Genomic DNA, 17,720 nt, shown 5'->3' on the forward strand with positions numbered 1-17,720 from the left:
AACATGAACTTTGGGAAGACAAAGCATATCTGAGCCATAGCAAGAACTCTTCTTAGAAATCAACCCAGGGGCCTCCCAGCCAGGAGTGGTCTGGTGAGGAGCAGAGCCGCACGCGGGCCCCTGCAGCATCCCCCCACCCCCTCCGGACTGCACCTGTACCTGGATCCACACCGCAAAGGCACATGGGCACATAAAGGTCACTGTCCTGAGCTCTAGAAGATACAGCAGAAGTGAACAACAGAAAGAGGGCCTCTCTCAGGCTCCTTGATGAAAATTGAAGCCCACTGAAAAAGTGAAGAGAATCTCTGCAATAAAAGCACACCAGAACTTGGTAGTTGGTAAGCTGGAGGGATCACCACCTCCCATTGGAAACTGGACTATCTTCAGGAGAAGGGTAGCTGGAACCTGCAGTAGAACCTTGTAGAGTTCAACCCCGCAGGAGGTCAGGGAGCTCAACTTGGGGCTTGCAGCCAGAAATCAACCTGAATCTCAAGGGTCTGCTACAGGCTTCCTAAGACTAATTTACTTCAATCTGCACACTGCAGCCCATGTTGTCTATTGTGACAGCTGAGACATACCCTGAAGGAGGCCCTTCATTTTTATTTTTTTATTTTCAAAATTATTTTTTCTCTTGTTTTTAATTCTTGCTCTACTCTTTTCAATTTTTTCTGTCTTCTTTTTCCTTTTTCTAAAAACTTTTCTTTCTCTCTTCTCACTCTTGCTCTCTTGCTCTTCCATATTGTTCTTCATCTCCCATTTTGTTACAGATTCTAGCTTCCTTATTGCTGTTAGGTTGTTCTGTTCTTGTCCTTGTTCTTTCATTCTGTCTTTTCCTCTTGTCTTCAACAGTTCCCTGGAGTTTGTGTGATCTTCCTGTGTCCTCTGGCCTCACTTCTAACCTTACCCTATCCTTCTACCTCTATTCCTCCCTCTCCAACCCCTTCTAAGTCCCCATCTGAAGGATAAAGTTGCTACATTGAAGAGTTTATTCACTATAAACATATTTTGGGTTGGTCCTCGATTTTGATTTAATTCACATGGTTAATGGTGATAGATTAATAACTACCACAATTGTCATTTTCTAAACTGTGCTTGATACTATTGTTATTGCTAATTGTATCCCTTGGGCTAAGCTGTTGTGATTGATCTAATCAGTTATCCTTCCTGGTATAATGAAAATAAGATTGCCCCAGTGTCATTAAGGACCCAAAACCTAAAGAGCAGCTACATCTGGAAGACATCTCTGAGAAGCAATCATTCCATAAGGGTTCTAAATACAAGCAACAAAGATACTTACAATAAGCATTATCAAGGTATCAACTCAGGAATTTAACCAAGGACAGTACCAACAACAAAAATAGAAATGAGAAAACATCTAACAAGGCACAATCCCAGAGTTCCAGCTCACCAAAAGCAAATTCTGGGGGAAATGAGGTGGGAAAGTCTGATAATCAACCACCTGGACACCCTGAACTGATAGCACAGGAAGTAACAAAACAGATGAATGAGGCTCTAGAAAAATTCAAAGCAGAAATAATTTCCCAGATAACTACAGAGATGGTGAGCAGAATTAAAGACATGATTACAGACCCTAGAAACAGAAACAGATTAAAAAAAAAGAAATAGATGAGTTTAGCACCTTAATGGAAGCCATGAATGCCCAGCATAGGAAAGAAATGGAAACCATGAAACAGGTACAAATAGATATCCAGGAGATTAAAAACTCTATCAAAAGTATACACAGCAGACTGAGCCAATCTGAAGATAGGATACCAGATATAGAAGACAAGATGGCAGTCAGTGATGATGAAAAGGGAGATCTCTTAAAAATAGTAAGGGACCATGAGAAATCAATCCATCAGCTCCCAAATGACAAAAAGAAGAATAATATAAGACTGAGGAGTCCACAAAAAATCAGGAGAGAGTACAAATGACATAAAAAAACTGTTCACAGAATTAATGACAGAAAACTTCCCAAACAGAGCAAAAGAATTTGACATACAGATAAGTGAGGCATATAGGACTCCAACTAGCCATGATCAAAAAAAATCTACACCTAGACATATAATTATAAAGATTCTAGAAACCCAACAAAAGAACAAAATGCTACAAGCAGTTAGAGAAAAGAAATAAATCACATGCAAATGAAAGCTCATCAGAATCACAGCAGATTTTTTAACACAAATCCTAAAGTCAAGGAGGGCCTGGAGTGAGGTATTTTAAGCCCAAAAAGAAAACAATCTCCAACCTAGACTGATGTATCCTGAAAAACTATCTTTCAAAATTGATGGGGAAATAAGATACTTCCATGACAAAGAACACCTGAGAAACTTCATGAATACCAAACCAGCACACCAAACAATTCTAAAAAATTTCCTAGAAAAAAGACAATGAAGGTCACATCTGCATGAGGCCCAACAGAGTAAATCCATCAGGCAAGGCAAGAAATTAAAGGGAGAGGAGGGAAAATAAAAAAGAGTCAATAAAAGAAAAAGAACATGGCAATGATAAGTCAATATATATCAGTTATATCATCAATGTTGATGGCCTCAATTCACCAATCAAAAGAAATAGACTGGCAGAATGGACTGAGACGCAAAATTCAACAATATGCTGTATACTAGAAATACACCTAGGTCAAAATTAAACTCATAGACTGAAAGTAAAAGAATGGAAAACAGTTCTCCAGGTGACAGGAACCCAGAAAAAAGCAGGGGTAGCTACTTATTTGCAGATCAAGTGGATTTCAAACCAACACTGATTAAGAGACACAAAGAAGGGAGCAATCCAAGAGGAAGAGATGACAATCATAAATATTTATGCACCAAATAGTAATGCCCCAACTATACAAAACAATATTAAGGGACATGAAATATTATGTAAGCACTAATACAATACTAGTGGGGGACCTCAATACTCCACTCTCACAAATAGACAGATCATCTAGACAAAAAATCAACAATAAATAATAGAACAGAATCAAGCTTTTGAACAAATGGACTTGATAGACATCTACAGAGTGTTCCACCTCACAAAATCAGAATATACATTCTTTTCAGCTGGATATGTGTCTTTCTCAAAAATAGACCACAGACTAGTGCATAGAACACGTTTAAGTAAATGCAAAGGAATTGAAGTATCTCGTGTATATTATCAGACCATACTGCAATTAAACTGGAGATCAATAGCATAAGAAACTCCAAGAACTTCACAAACACATGGAAATTGAATAACACTCTCCCGAACAACCCATGGGTCACAGAAGAAATTAGACAGTTTTTACAATTAAATGATAATGCCAGTATACAACATACAGGAAACTATGGGGCACAATGAAAGCAGTTGTATGAGGGAAATTCATAGCAGTGAATGCCCACACTAGGAAAATAGAGTGAGCTCAAATAAACAATCTAATGCTGAATCTTAAGCTCCTGGAAAAAGAAGAGCAAGACAAACCCAAAGCTCGTACAAGGGAGGAAATAATAAAGATCAGAGAAGAAATCAATGCAATGGAGACTAAGAGAACAATACAAAAAATCAATGAATCAAAGAGTTGGTTTTTCAAAAGAATAAATAAAATTGATAAACCCTTAGCCAAACTTACCAAAAAAGGGAAAGAAAAAGCTCAAATCTATGCAATTAGGAATGAAAAAGTTGAAGTCACAACAGATCCAGCAGAAATCCAGAGGGCCATCAATATCTACTTCGAGAACCTGTACTCTAATAAAATGGAAAACACAGAAGAAATGGACAGATTTCTAGATATATATGAATTACCAAAGTTGAAAAAAGATATAAAAATTCTAAACACCCCAATTACAATGAGTGAAATTGAAAACATGATTAAAAATTTACCAACAAAGAAAAGTCCAGGTCCCAATAGCTTCACTGCTGAAGTCTACAAGACATTTAGACAAGAACTATTGCCACTACTCTTTAAACTTTTCAATGAAATTGAAAGGGAAGCAATACTTCCAAATTTATTCCTGGAAGCAAGTGTTATTTTGATTCCAAAACCAGGGAAAGACTTAACCAAAAAAGAGAACTACAGATCAATCTCCGTAATGAACATAGATACAAAAAATCCTCAAAAAGATGCTGGCAAACAGAATACAGAGGGCCATCAAGAAGATCATACACCCTGACCAAGTCGGATTTATTTCAGGGATGCAAGGATGGTTCAACATACATAAATCAGTAACTGTAATACACTATATTAACAGAGTCAAGGATAAAAGCCATTTGATCATCTCGATAGATGCAGAAAAAGCATTGGACAAAATTCAACACTGATTCATGATAAAAACCCTGCAGAAAATTGGACTAGATAGTCTTTATCTTAACTTGATAAAAGCTATCTATGATAAACCAAAAGCCAACATCATACTAAATGGTCAAAACCTGAAAACCTTCATGCTAAAATCAGGAACAAGACAAGAATGTCCACTATCACCACTTCTGTTCAATATAGTCTTGGAAACATTAGCCACAGCAATTAGACAAGAGAAAGAAATAAAAGAATAAAGATAGGAAAGGAAGAAGTTAAACTGTCATTATTTGCTGACAATAAGATACTCTACATAGAAGACCCAAACAGCTCCACCAAAAGACTTCTAGACTTAATAACCAAATTCAGTAAAGTAGCTGGATACAAGGTCAACACTCAAAAATCAGTAGCCTTCTTATACACAAATAATAGACTCACTGAGAGAGAAATTAGGGAAACAATCCCTTTCACAATAGCATCCAAAAAAGGGAAATATCTAGGAATCAATCTAACTAAGGAAGCAAAAGACTTCTACATTGAGAACTACAACACTCTGAAAAAAGAGATTGAAGAGGATCTAAGAAAATGGAAAGACAGCCTTTATTCCTGGGTAGGAAGAACCAATAGAGTGAAAATGGCCATACTTCCCAAACTGCTAACAGATTCAATGGAATCTCTATTGAAATCCCAACAGTATATTTCACAGAACTAGAGAAAACAATCCAAAAATTAATCTGGAACCAGAAGAGACCTAGAATAGCAAAAGCAATTTTAGGCAACAGAGGCATGGGAGGGAATATCACAATCCCCAACTTGAAACTATATTACAATGCCACTGTGATAAAAACAGCATGGTACTGGCAAAGAAACAGACCCAAGGATCAGTGGAATAGATTAGAAGATGCAGAAACAACTCCAGACATACTCACCTACCTCATCTTTGACAAAGGAGCTAACCATCCTCACTGGAAGAAAGACAGCCTCTTTAATAAATGGTGTTGGAAAGCTGGATTTCAACTTGCCAAAGATTAAAACTAGATCCCTATCTGTCACCATGCATAAACTAAAATCAAAGTGGATTGAAGATCTAAATATTAAAACTAACACAAAACTAGCTAGAAGATAAGTTAGGTAAAACTCTCAAAAACATTGGCATAGGAATAGACTTTATGAACAAATCCTCTGTAGGACAGGAACTAACACAAGGAATCAACAACTGGGATCTCATCTTATTAAAAAGCTTCTGCACTGTAAGAGAAACCACCAACAGAGCTAAAAGCCAACCTACAGTGTAGGAGAAAATTTTTACCAGCTGTTCCACAGACAAAGGTCTACTATCTAGAATATATAAAGAACTCAAAAAAGTCAGACCCCTGAAATATAAAGACCCAATTCAAAAATGGGCATCTAAAATGAACAGACATTTCTCAAACAAAGAAGTAGAAATAGCAAATAAACACATAAAAAAATGTTCAACATCACTGGTCATTCGAGAGATGCAGATGAAAACAATGTTGAGATTCCATCTCACCCTTAAAAAATGGATGCTATCAAGAAATGAACAAATAACAAATGCTGGCTGGGGTGTGGGGAGAAAGGACCCCTTCTTTATTGTTGGTGGGAGTGCAGACTTGTGCAACCACTGTGGAAATTAGTATGGAGATACCTCAAACAACTAGGATTGGAAGTCCTGTTTGACCCAGCAATTCCTCTGCTGGGTATCTTCCCAAAAGAATTAAAAGAATCACACCACAGTGATATATGCTCACCCATGTTTATAGAGGCAGTTTGTAATAGCTAAAACTTGGAAATAGCACAATTGCCCATCAACTGGAGACTCGATAAAGAAGATGTGTTTTTTTATAAAATGGAGTACTACTCAGCCATAAAGAATGAGAAACTGGGGCTGGGGATTTAGCTCAGTGGTTCTGGCACCTGCTTTGCAAGTGCAAGGTCCCATATTCAATCCCCAGTTCAAAAAAAAGAAAAAAAGAATGAGAAACTGGAGACATTTATATCTAAGTGGATGCACAATGAGGTCATACTCTTAAGTGAAATAAATAGGACACACGTGTGTAAATACTGAATAGTTTCTCTGGTGTGAAAAACTAAAAGTGTAAATAAGAATCAAAATGTAAAATTGATATTGTGAAATAGGAAGAAAAGGTCTAAAGGAATAGGGGAAATGGGAGGTATAGGGGAAAGGAAAGAAGGAAAAATAAAAATATGAGAAAAGGAAAAAAATGGAAACAAATTATTTGTAAAGAGGGAAGTGTGGGGGAGCGGTGAAGGGAGGGCCGGGGAATGGGGAAAAAATAAGAACCAAGATACATCTTGTAAAGATACAAGATCCCAATGATGAATGTAACTATATTGTAGACCTAAAATGTACCAATAAATGTACTTAATTTTAAAAAAAGAAATCAACCCAAATTCTTCTTGGCTGTCAGACTCAACAAATACAATAAACACAGAGGAGAGTTTTACAGACAATACTAAGATTCTGCATATTATTCAAATGCCAACTTATAGTTTTAAAATGATTTCCAACAAACTTGAAGCTAATTCTTCAACTTTATTTTTATTTTATTATGCACACTGTGTAATAGGCTTTTTACCCAGTGCAATTCACAAGTTATGGTACATTATAGACAAATATCACTGAATATCCCCCAAAATGATCTTTACTTATTTACCTGCTTTAGTGAAATTTGTGTAAATGGCTTGTATTTGAACCATGATGGATACATCAGCTTATTGGAAAATCTGTAGTCCACAAATGTCAGTAATCAACAAAGATCAATCACACTTCAGGCTACACCCCCTAACCCACAACCAAGTAGCCAGATCACAAAAAACCAAACTAAGAAACCAAAAGGCAAGAATAGCAGCATGGAAAACTGACCTCTCCTGTCTTAGGATTGAGGCTGTGGAAACAGAGCCTGGGTCCCCATGTTGTACACAGCCACTGAGATGTGTGCAGGGGGCTCCATGGCACTGTTTGTGCACCCATTCAGTTCCTGCAGAGCCTAATATGGACTATTTGCAAAATACTAAACATTTGGGATCAAAATAGCTCAGAGTACTGGGTAGCCCTTAGTCAAGTGTAAAAAGAGCAAATAGGAATGGCTGGTGAAGCCATCCTTCCTGAAGAGAAGAAGAGGAACTTACCTTGTAAGGAGTTTAATGGGGGTATCCCCTGATGCACTGGGACCAGTCAGTATTGGCTAATAAGAACCAATTATTTTCTTAAAATGTTTTCTTATATTTTTAGTTTTCTTTTGTTTTTATTTTTATTAGTACATGTTTGCAGTACATAATAATTATATGCATTGTGTGGAGCTGGCACATATGCATCACACTTCTCAATTCTTTTTCTGTCTTCTTCTCTTTCCCTCTCTCTCCTCTTCTCCATCTCTTGGTCCTCTTCCCATTTGCAAAAGATCTGTCTCTTTGTTTCTTATTATCTATTTTATGTTGTTTTAAAATTTATTTATACTTTGGGTTTCTCATATAAGAGAAATCATGTAAGAGAAGCAGTTGTTAAAACTTGCAGAACTTGGCAAACCAGTTTTCAGTCATTACCAAAATCAAAATTGTATAAATTTGAGATTAAATAAAGAGCATTGTCTTACTTTTCTCCTTGCTGAGACAAAATATCCAACACCCAAAGTTAAAGAAGGAAAGGTTTATTTGGCTCACAGTTTGTAGAGATTTCTGTCCATAGTTGGCTGGCTCCAAGGTAGGGTGGCATAGCAGAGGTCCATTGCAGAGGAGAAATAGTTAATGGTGACCAAAGGCAACAAAACTTCCCGTTATCTACACCCAGAACTGTGCCAAACCAATCAGTGGATTAATTTAGTAATCATATACCCTTAATCCCAGCATCACACATCCTAGATGCAGCCACCTCTGAAAAGCCCCACCTATGTCTGTATGAGGCTTTGGGAAGACATCCATAGACACAAGCCATAACAGGCACTAAACACAAAATTAATAAATATTCAAAACACTTCACTTCCTAATTAGTTTACTACATTTTACAATGTGGTGGCAACTTGTAAAAGGGATTGATAGGGATATACTCTGGTAATCAGCACAGGCTAAAGCCAGAGCCTCTTTCTCCTTCCCTAAGCAGAGAACAGGTTGTTAAAGATTTATGTCTGTCACATACCTGAGGTCTCCCAGGGACAATGACCTGAGGCAGTTGTGACTTCTAGGACACTTCTTCTGGCAACCTTTCCCAGTAGTTCCACCATTCTGGAGCAGTTCCCACAGTGGGGCTGCATCTCCATCCTTTGGGACATGCTTGGTACCATCCACTTTCATGAATCACACTTTGGAAAGTGTACATCATTTGATGATTCCTACAGCAAGCCAGGAAGGTGAGCAAAACAGTGTTCTTTCCCCTTTAACAGCAGAAGAAACTGTGGCTCAGAGAGATGAGAGAAGTTTCTCATAGCCAAGATGGAAACCCAGAGGTCTCAGCTGTATTAGCCATTCACATAGGCCAGACGTATATGCATCTTTTCAGTGTTAGAATTTATTGAATAATGATAAATTTATAAGCTATGTCAGCTGCCCCAATTTTATGTTGCTAAGTACTCTAGATTTCACTTGATAGCCATGAGCAAGGCAATCTGTTTCTTTTACTGCATTTTAGTCTTAATTACTAAGATCTGTGACACCTGAGTCATGCATCACACTGCACAAAGTAAGGCACAGGATACAGAGTGGCTGACAGTTAAGAGGGGCTGCAGGATTCCAAGGGGCAGGACTGAAATCAAAGGCAGGAGCACACAGACACATGAAAAGTCACCACAGTACCCAGGTGAGATCACAGACCAGGCAGAGCTGGTCCCAGGCACCAGGCTGGTGAGCACAGAACTCATTCAGGGCCCAAGTCGGGACATTAGGTAGTTCAGGTGGGCAGCATCAAGCAGGAGATGCAGCTGTGCTGAAGCTGGGGACAGAGCTGAAGCTCAACCTGTCATCCTCATGATGCATGCACCAGGGGCTGATGAGGTGACAGGTTAGTGTGTGTCACAGGTGGACCAATTCTGGGGCCCTGTTCTCTGTGGCCCAGGGGAGGAGGTGCATCATTCTTTGATGTGGGTGTCCTGTAGCTCACAGGTCTGGTTTCTGTGATGTGGTTTTGCTATGTCATGTGTCCTTGTGCCCCTGATTCAACTGGCTAAGTTCACTTTCAGTAGCATAATTAATGTGGGCATCAGGTGGCACCTCAGGATTGTGCTGTGAGCCAAGGTTGTTCTCATTGGTCAGTGTGGTGTGCCCGACATCTGGTGCTAATCTGTCTGCACAGACAAGTCACCACGCCATTCTACCTTGGCCTCCACACCCAAGATGGAGCAAACGGCTGCTTTTAAATGGAGCCAGTCAGGGTAAGGCACAGCCTGGAAGCTACTGCTCTGTACAGCCCAAAGTGACTCACAGCAGGCACAGCCTGCTCAGCACAAGTAGTCGAGAAGTACAACCTGTGATAGTGTCTGCCTGGGATGCTACCCTTAGACAGTCACTCTAAAGGAATAGAGAGGCATGCTCAAGATTTCCGTAGCCTGTTGCCAACATGACATGGTTTATGTGAGTGGGCTCAGAAGCAACCTGGAGGCCCCAGTAAGCTATATTGTTGGCCAGCACCATCCTCATACAGGAACTTGTTAGAAATGCAGATTCCCAGGCCCTGGCCTAACCTACACACTGAGAAGCTGTGGGTGAGACTCAGACATCTGTTCAAGCCACTCCCCCACATGTGGTTCTGGTGCCTGTTGGAGTTAGAGAACTTCTGGAGTTAATAAAGTTTGGAATGTCACATCCTTAATAACAAATATGGGGGAAAATGTTCACTACATCATGGCTGAAAACACACACCATATAATCCCAATTATGCAAAACCAGTGTATGTATGCATGCATAATGTTCACATACATGTACAGTCTTGAATTGTGCATACCAAAACCCTAATGTTCCTCTTCGTGTGGTCCTCATCCTTTTATCTCTCTTGATTTTCTAATTTTTCTACAATGTGTCAGAGGACAAAATTACAAGTTAGTTCACAGAACTCAATAGGCTTTATTTTCAATTCTAGGGATTGGGCAGCACTTCTCTCTATAAAATAAAATAAGTGTTCTGATAGGGTGAGCAGAGGAGGTTGGTCTTACAGACAGAAAAGGACTGAAGAAAGCAGAAACAAGAGGACAAAAAGTGGATTGGTCACTTCTCTTGACAGGTAGGACCAGGAGACAGACCAACAGGAACGTCACTGATGAAGTGACATTCTGTGCTTTGGGCTCCCTTTCTGTGTAGGGATTAGGGCAGACAGAGCTTGTTGGGGAACTTTGGCTGTGAACTCTCTCTCCTGATTTCTTGAAAGGTCAGATAACATCTCAGATTGAGCTTGGTGACATGGGTGATTTCACTTTTAGTCTGTTGCTGGGGCCCAGTAGAGGAGCCTAGTCTAAACCACAGCCATCTGTGATTCTCATTTAACACACGTAAAAAAATGAGCTTTTAGTTTTATTTAAAGGCAAATGGGATGGGGGGGGGCAAATATAGACCCAGAAGCAAGATACTGCAAAGCCACCTGCCACCTTGTCCCCAAAATGCTCTCTACCCACTCCTGGGGTAGGTTCCTCAGCCAGACCCCAGAATCAGCACAAGCTCTGGTCCAAGAGCAGCATGTAGCCAGTGGGTGCACCAGAAGGGCCTGAGTGGGAATGAAATCCTGCCCTGTCCACAGGGGTTAAACCCTAACAGGATAGAAAGAGGCCAAGTGAGAAAGACGTGACTTTTTTTTTTTTGAGGAACCACAAACAGAGACAAATGAGGACAGTGAAGTGGGACCTCTTGACAAAAGCCAGCTGGGTGAGCTTGTTGGTCTGGGCCTGTGGAGGCCAGGGGTGCTTCTCCAGCTCCAGGAAGTATAGTCTGGGACACAAATAGCAACTGGGGACACTGAGCATGAGGCTCCAGGCACTGAGACCTGAACCAACTGCTAAACCCACATCTGCCCCACTGCGTGACACAAAGCATCAGCATTTATCTACCACCAACCATATGCAAGCTCAGAGCAGGGAGCTTCATTATGTCACCAGATCTAGGTGACAGTTTTAAAGAAGATGCAATTGGCCCTACACCTTCCACTTTCCTATTTTCCCATGGTCAAATACAGGCCAACTTGTGAAGCTGATGTGGCCAGCGAAGACGGATGTCCATCTACATGGTGCAGGCCTCCTCATCACAGAAAGCCAGGTTGTCTCCAGGGCCCCCAGACCCTTCCAGGGTCCCCCATGTCCTTTGCTCCCCTGGACCTGCCCCGGCTCACAGCACTCCACCCACTGCCATCCATCATTCCTGAGAGAGAGCTCCTAATAGAGCCAGTTAGAGGCCTAGGCTAGGCACTGCAGACAGCCTGCGTTCAACACAGTTTGGCTCACCATTTTTTGACTTTACAATGGGGAAAAGGAACAGCCATTTAGCAGAAATCATAGAATATGATTGTTAATTTTTTTTTTCTGTCCAAGGGATCAAACATAGGACCTCAAGCGTGTGCTCATGCAAGTGCTCCACCATGTCCCCTTGGCCCCTGAATGTTGCTTATTGTGGCTTATATCTCAATGTGCCCCTAAAGCCTCATGTGATAATAGGTGATCCATTATGGGGGCTGATACCTGACTTGCTGTTAGGCAGTGGGATCTGGTGAGAAGAGGTGGGTCACTGGGGATGGGGTCTGGAAGGGTTTATCTCCCTCCCTGGCTCCTCTTTGCTCTCTACTTCCTGTCTAACATGCTCTGAGCAGCTTACCTCCTCTCTAGTCCTCTGCCATGCTTTCCTGCCTACCTCAGAGCCAGCTGAAATGTGAATGGAAACCTCTACTCTCTGTGAGACAAAATAAAGCTTTCCTCCTTTAACTTTCCAGTGTTGAGTATTTTGTCCCACTAATGAGGAAAGCGACCAAGACATTGCTCTTTTCCAAGGCTTGTGACATGCAGTGTGACCTTCTCATGGTGCCAGCAGAGGCATTGAGCCTGAGCTTTCTTGGTCAGCCCCATGCCACAAGGGACACACTTGTCCTTTCCAGGCCATGGTGTTGCTAAACTTTGATGTTCAGGACCGTGGCATTTGGTATATTAAATACATTTTTTACTTCACCATATTTAAAATGGGTTTTTGGGATATAAGTCAAGAATCTATGTTTCCATCCTATAAAAGTTAGGGCACCTTCGCAATGTTTATTTAACATTTAGCCAGACAAATGCAAAGCCTGAGTTGTATCAACTGAAGAGATGGTTCCCTTTGGCAGATTTGATGTCTCCCTGATTCAGTGGGCAACAGCTGAAGCTGAGAACTCACCTGGCATTTACAAGTTTTCTCAACTCACTGGACTATTTTCCCTCGTTGCTTTTAGAGAGCAGACTCCCCACTCACAAGGGGGAGGTGATGCAGGTGGGACTATACCACCCCCCCGCCAGGTGCCTGGTGTCAAAGTCACCCCCCACCCACCCCCCAGGTTGGCCCCCTTTTCTCCATCTCGTCCTTTATATTGACTGAGTCATTGTCACCCCTTTCTAGAAAGTCACTTGAAATGGAATGATTTTAGCCTGCTTGAGGCAACATTCTGCTTATCCTCTCTGGTGTTCATCTTTCCTTGAAGGGACTTCAAGAATTTTACATTGCAAAACTTTCCAAATCCTCTTTAGATAAGTACTGATAAAAGTCTCTTTCTGGAGGCAGATTCTGTTCCTGAAATCTGGCCCTTGCACCCCTACCCCTTTCTCTGGGAAGCAGAGTTTTTCCCCTGGGCTTGGACTTCATGACCAGGGAGGTGTCCCCTCCCTGTGACTTGGGGACATAAAAGCCCTGTGTGGTTCTCTCAAGCTTTGGTCATTCTTTTAGGGTTGAGTTGTCACAGATCCACAGTTATGAGGAAGAACAGAGAGTTCCTGGATTCAGAGCCTGCTGTTAAACTAGGAGATTTTTACACCAATTCAGGCCATTCCGGTCTGTGTTCACCTGAGGAGGGAAAGGATGTCTCTAATTTACCTACTCCCAAGAGAGAAGAGAAATGGATGTGCTCTCATGGCAGAGCCAAACCTGAGCTGCAAACAGTCCAAGGGGCTAGAGAGGAGCAAACTTCTGTTCCCAGGCCAGGGAGGGATCCAGAGGCCCTGGGGACCAGACACCCCTTGAGTTGCCTTTTTGTTTCTGTTCTTTTTTCCTGGTACCAGGGATTGAACTCAGGACCTTATGCTTGTGAGGCAGGCACAGTGCTACTGAGCTAAATCCCCAGCCCCAAAGTGTGGTTTTGATAGTAAAAGTTCTATCTGCTCATTGAGAAATTCTCACATCTGGGCCAAGAGAACATACAGAAGAATTTTCATTCCATGTGGTTTATGTTAACCAAAAATTAGAAATGGTGCACAATAAAAGACCAAGTGGAATGCTGGAGATGATTTCAATCAATAAAAAAAGGCAACATATTTAAAAGGCCAGAAGTGTGTGTGAGTGTGTGGGGAGCGATGCTGCCTGTACATCGTTAGTGAAGACTGAGCCCATGGAGACTGGGTGATGAAGACCATGTAGTAACCACTGCAACTTTCACCACCACCCCCCACCGTTCCCTCCCCATCTAGTTTTCCAGCTTCTTTGGAAGCCAAGTATAATTATTTACATTTTCTGGGAAAATGACTCATTATATGTAGATTTTCCAGTTTGCTTCTTCTTTTTCTTTTATTAGTACATATTTGCAGTACATAATGATTACGTTCACTGCAGAGAGTTGGCACATGTACATGACACATTTTGATACTTTTTTGGTTCCCTATCCTTCCCATCCCTCCCTGCTCCTTCCAATTCGTGGTCCCCTTCCCATTTGCAAAAGCTGTATTTCCATTTTTTTCTTCAATTCATTTTTTCTATTCCCTTTTCCTCCCCTCCATCTCTTATTCCCTTCCTACTTGAAAAAGATCTAGTCCTTATATTTTCTTTTACTGTTTGAATATAGATGGTAGTTCTTAGCATTAAATGTTTACTAAACACCTACTTTCTGCCCAGTGCTGTCCTGGGCTCTGGGGATACAGTAGTGAACAGGACAGACAAAATCCTTGTCCTTAAGAATCTATCATTCCTCTGGGTAAGAGAATAGATGGATAAATATGAGAGCATGTGGCAATAGACAGCTATGGTGTGCTCTTGGAGAGGTGTCTGTGGGATGCTTTGGCAACAGAGTGTTGAGTAGAGAGAAGAGTGGTCAATAATTTGAGGATTAGGGGAAAGAGCTTTCCAGGCAATAGAAACAATAAGTACAAAGATGTAGATTAGATAGGGCATTTTTCAATTCTAGAAATTCTATATGACACTTTTATAGTGTTTCCATTTGCCTACCAAGGAGTCCTCTGTTTACCTCTCTGTTCATTTAACCTGAAAAATATATACAGATATTCCTCATTTAACAACCTACCTATTTATGACAGTTCAGACTTATGACCCACCACTGGGACTTACTATCTGCATTCAGACTTATGAAACATGAATACGAGTGACAGTGTGGACTTATGGTGGCTTCTACAGTACAGTACTGGAATGTTTGCTGATTGTACTGTACTATAAAGTACTATAGTTTTATGTGCTGTTATACACTATAGTGCTACATTTAAGAGTTATACAAATAAAAGCAAAGTCATCAAGTTGGAGTTTACTTTGACCACTTATTTGTGTGGAATACTGTGATGTACATACTATGTATATATGACTCCTCATTTAGTGACCAATTCATTTAATGACCTAGTCATAGAACAGAACTCTGTCGTTAAACAAGGAATGTCTGTAATAAATTTTTTAAGTCCTTGCCTGCTGATTTCAACATCTGGGTGGTCATAAATCTACTCCTATTGGCTGCTTCCTCTCATTGTGAGTCACAGTTTCCCATTTCTTTGAATGTCTGGTATTGTTCTATTAAACACTAGACATTGTGGATGATCCACTGTAGAAACTCTGGAATCTGTTGTCTTAGGAGGAAGGCAATTGATTTTCAGTTCTGTGTTTTCACAGACTTTCTGTAGTTGTTCATTTTGCACCTATTAATTGAAGGACCAAACTAATAACCAAACTTGTGTATGTCTCCTCTGCAATCCAGGTTTCACAGATGCCTTAAAAGTCATATTACAAACCTTCCAACTAATCCCAAATTTATATTCCCAACCACCTCTTTATCTAATTATCAGACACCAAACTAATACTAACCAAACCAGCTAACCCCAAGCTGTTCTACCCATCTTGCCTTGCCTTTCCCATGGAAAACAAAACATAGGCTCTGGGCCATGTGATCATCTTACTCTTGCCTTCTGATCAAGCATAGTGCTTTTACCCTGTGACCCCATGTGACATGATGTGCCCCTTTCTCTTGGGGAATATAAGTGCTAAATTCTTCTTTCAGTGACAGCAAACTCTTTGTGTTGTCACTCAGTGATCTTTAAAAATTAAGACCAGGGTACAAATTAAAACAGCTAACACCAAACCATGTAAACACAACTCATTCTCTCACAAAGTCAAAGAATTAAATTGTGGACAAAAAGGAGAACGGATGTTAGGAGAGTGTTTATGGGAAGTGAGAAGAAAACTAGCTCTTAGTTTGGAGGGATCCCAAGCAGGTTGTCATGAGGACGCTCAGTCTAGCACTTTTATGGATAAGTAGAATATGGGAATTGTTCATTTGTCCAGTGGCCACCTATCACAGATGGCTCTAAAATGGGCATAAATGACCAACCAGAACTTGAACTCTCTATACCAATTATTCAACCTGCAGAGTTTAAAGGAAACTGATTTTAAAAGAAAACCTATTATTCTGCATTTTTAAGTTCCTCCAAACTGTGCCCTGAACATTGGAAGGGAGATTGCATTCCATGTTGCCTGAGGAACTGCTTTTCTTGTCAAACTCTCAGCATCACTGCTTATTCTTATTTTCAGTTTTATCAGTGCAGCTGATCCACTAATTCCACCTCAAGTCCTTTCTTTTGTTAGCTGCCTATTCATAAGCTGACTAAGTAAACTGTCTTTTACAAAATCATTAGTCTGGCAAGTTAAATCACTGGCAAATTACTAACACTCCATAGAACCTTGGAGTTAGGCTTTTATTGGTCCATTTCAGTTTTTTCTCTAGTCCTAGGTTTCCACAGGAAGCCACCTGTGCTTACTGAGTATATTTGGGTTCTCTGAAGAAACAGAACCAAGGCTATAAATAACAGAGATTTACTTGAAAGACTGGGTTTACATAGTTATGGAGGTTACCAGGTCCTAAGTCTGCAAGTGGGCTGCAGCTGGAAAGCCAGGAAGAGCTGAGGTTGCAGTTCCTCTACTGGTGAATTTCCTCCTGCTCAGGGGAGACCAGTCTTTTGTTGTATCCAGATCTTCAACTGACTAGACAGTCCCACCCATGTTATGGTGGGCAATCTTTTTGACTCAGTCTACTGGATTAAATGTAAGTTTCATCCACAAATACCCTCACAGAAACATTTGGATGTTAATAATAATGCTGAACAGGTATCTGGGCACTGTGCCACACTCAAGTTGACACATAAAACTAATGATCTAATCAAATCCTTCTAATGTGGCAGAACTTGAACTCCATCCAGACTCTGTCTCTCAATTGCAGAGGAGCTGCTGAAATGTCTTCTCTGCTCTTTTTAGCCTTCTGTCTGTTGATTTCCAATGAGCCTCTGGCACTTCACCCCATGCATACACAGTATAGGAGTCAGCCAAAGAGTTAAGGGGGATTTCAAGCAGATTTGGGTTCTGTCACTAAGGTTGACTCATTTCAGGGACTGTTCCCCTGACTACTTCAAACCTAACTTCTGCCTCCCCAGCCCAGTGAGACAGTTGTACTCCTGCTTCACAGGCAGCATAAACTGGTATGCATGCTCAGGGGCAGAGCTGGGTAAACGGGAAGCTCAGCTGCTTCTTTTCTTTCCCAGCTCCTTCCTACTTTCAGTGGCTCTTTGGGCCTTTAAACAGTTGTTTTAGTGAATTCTGTGCTGAGTTTATTATCACTGTGATTGTAAAGGAGATGCAATGAGACACAACTCTGTCATTACCGGCTTTAGAGTCCTTTGTTATTTTTTTAATGTATTTTGAGATTTTCAAGCAAAGAAATATTGTTGTACTAGCATTTAGAAATATTATGTATGTGTGTATGAGGGGTGGGTGCTGGGGATCGAGCCCAGGGCCACATGAATGCTAAGCATGTGCTCCACACTGAGCTATATGCCAGCCTGTATTTTAAAGTTTTAAAAAAATGTTTATTTCATGTGATTAGCCAATGTAGACTCTCTAATTTCAATCATTTTCTATTTGTTGAGATTATTTTTGTTTTTTTGTGGTCTACTTGATAGAAATACCAAACTTGCTGTGTTGTTATTTGGCAGAGATGGCTTAATACCTT

This window comes from Heterocephalus glaber, unplaced genomic scaffold (assembly GCF_053883595.1).
Source record: "Heterocephalus glaber isolate CG9 unplaced genomic scaffold, H.glaber_assembly_v1.0 deba00001150, whole genome shotgun sequence".
NCBI lineage: Eukaryota > Metazoa > Chordata > Mammalia > Rodentia > Bathyergidae > Heterocephalus > Heterocephalus glaber.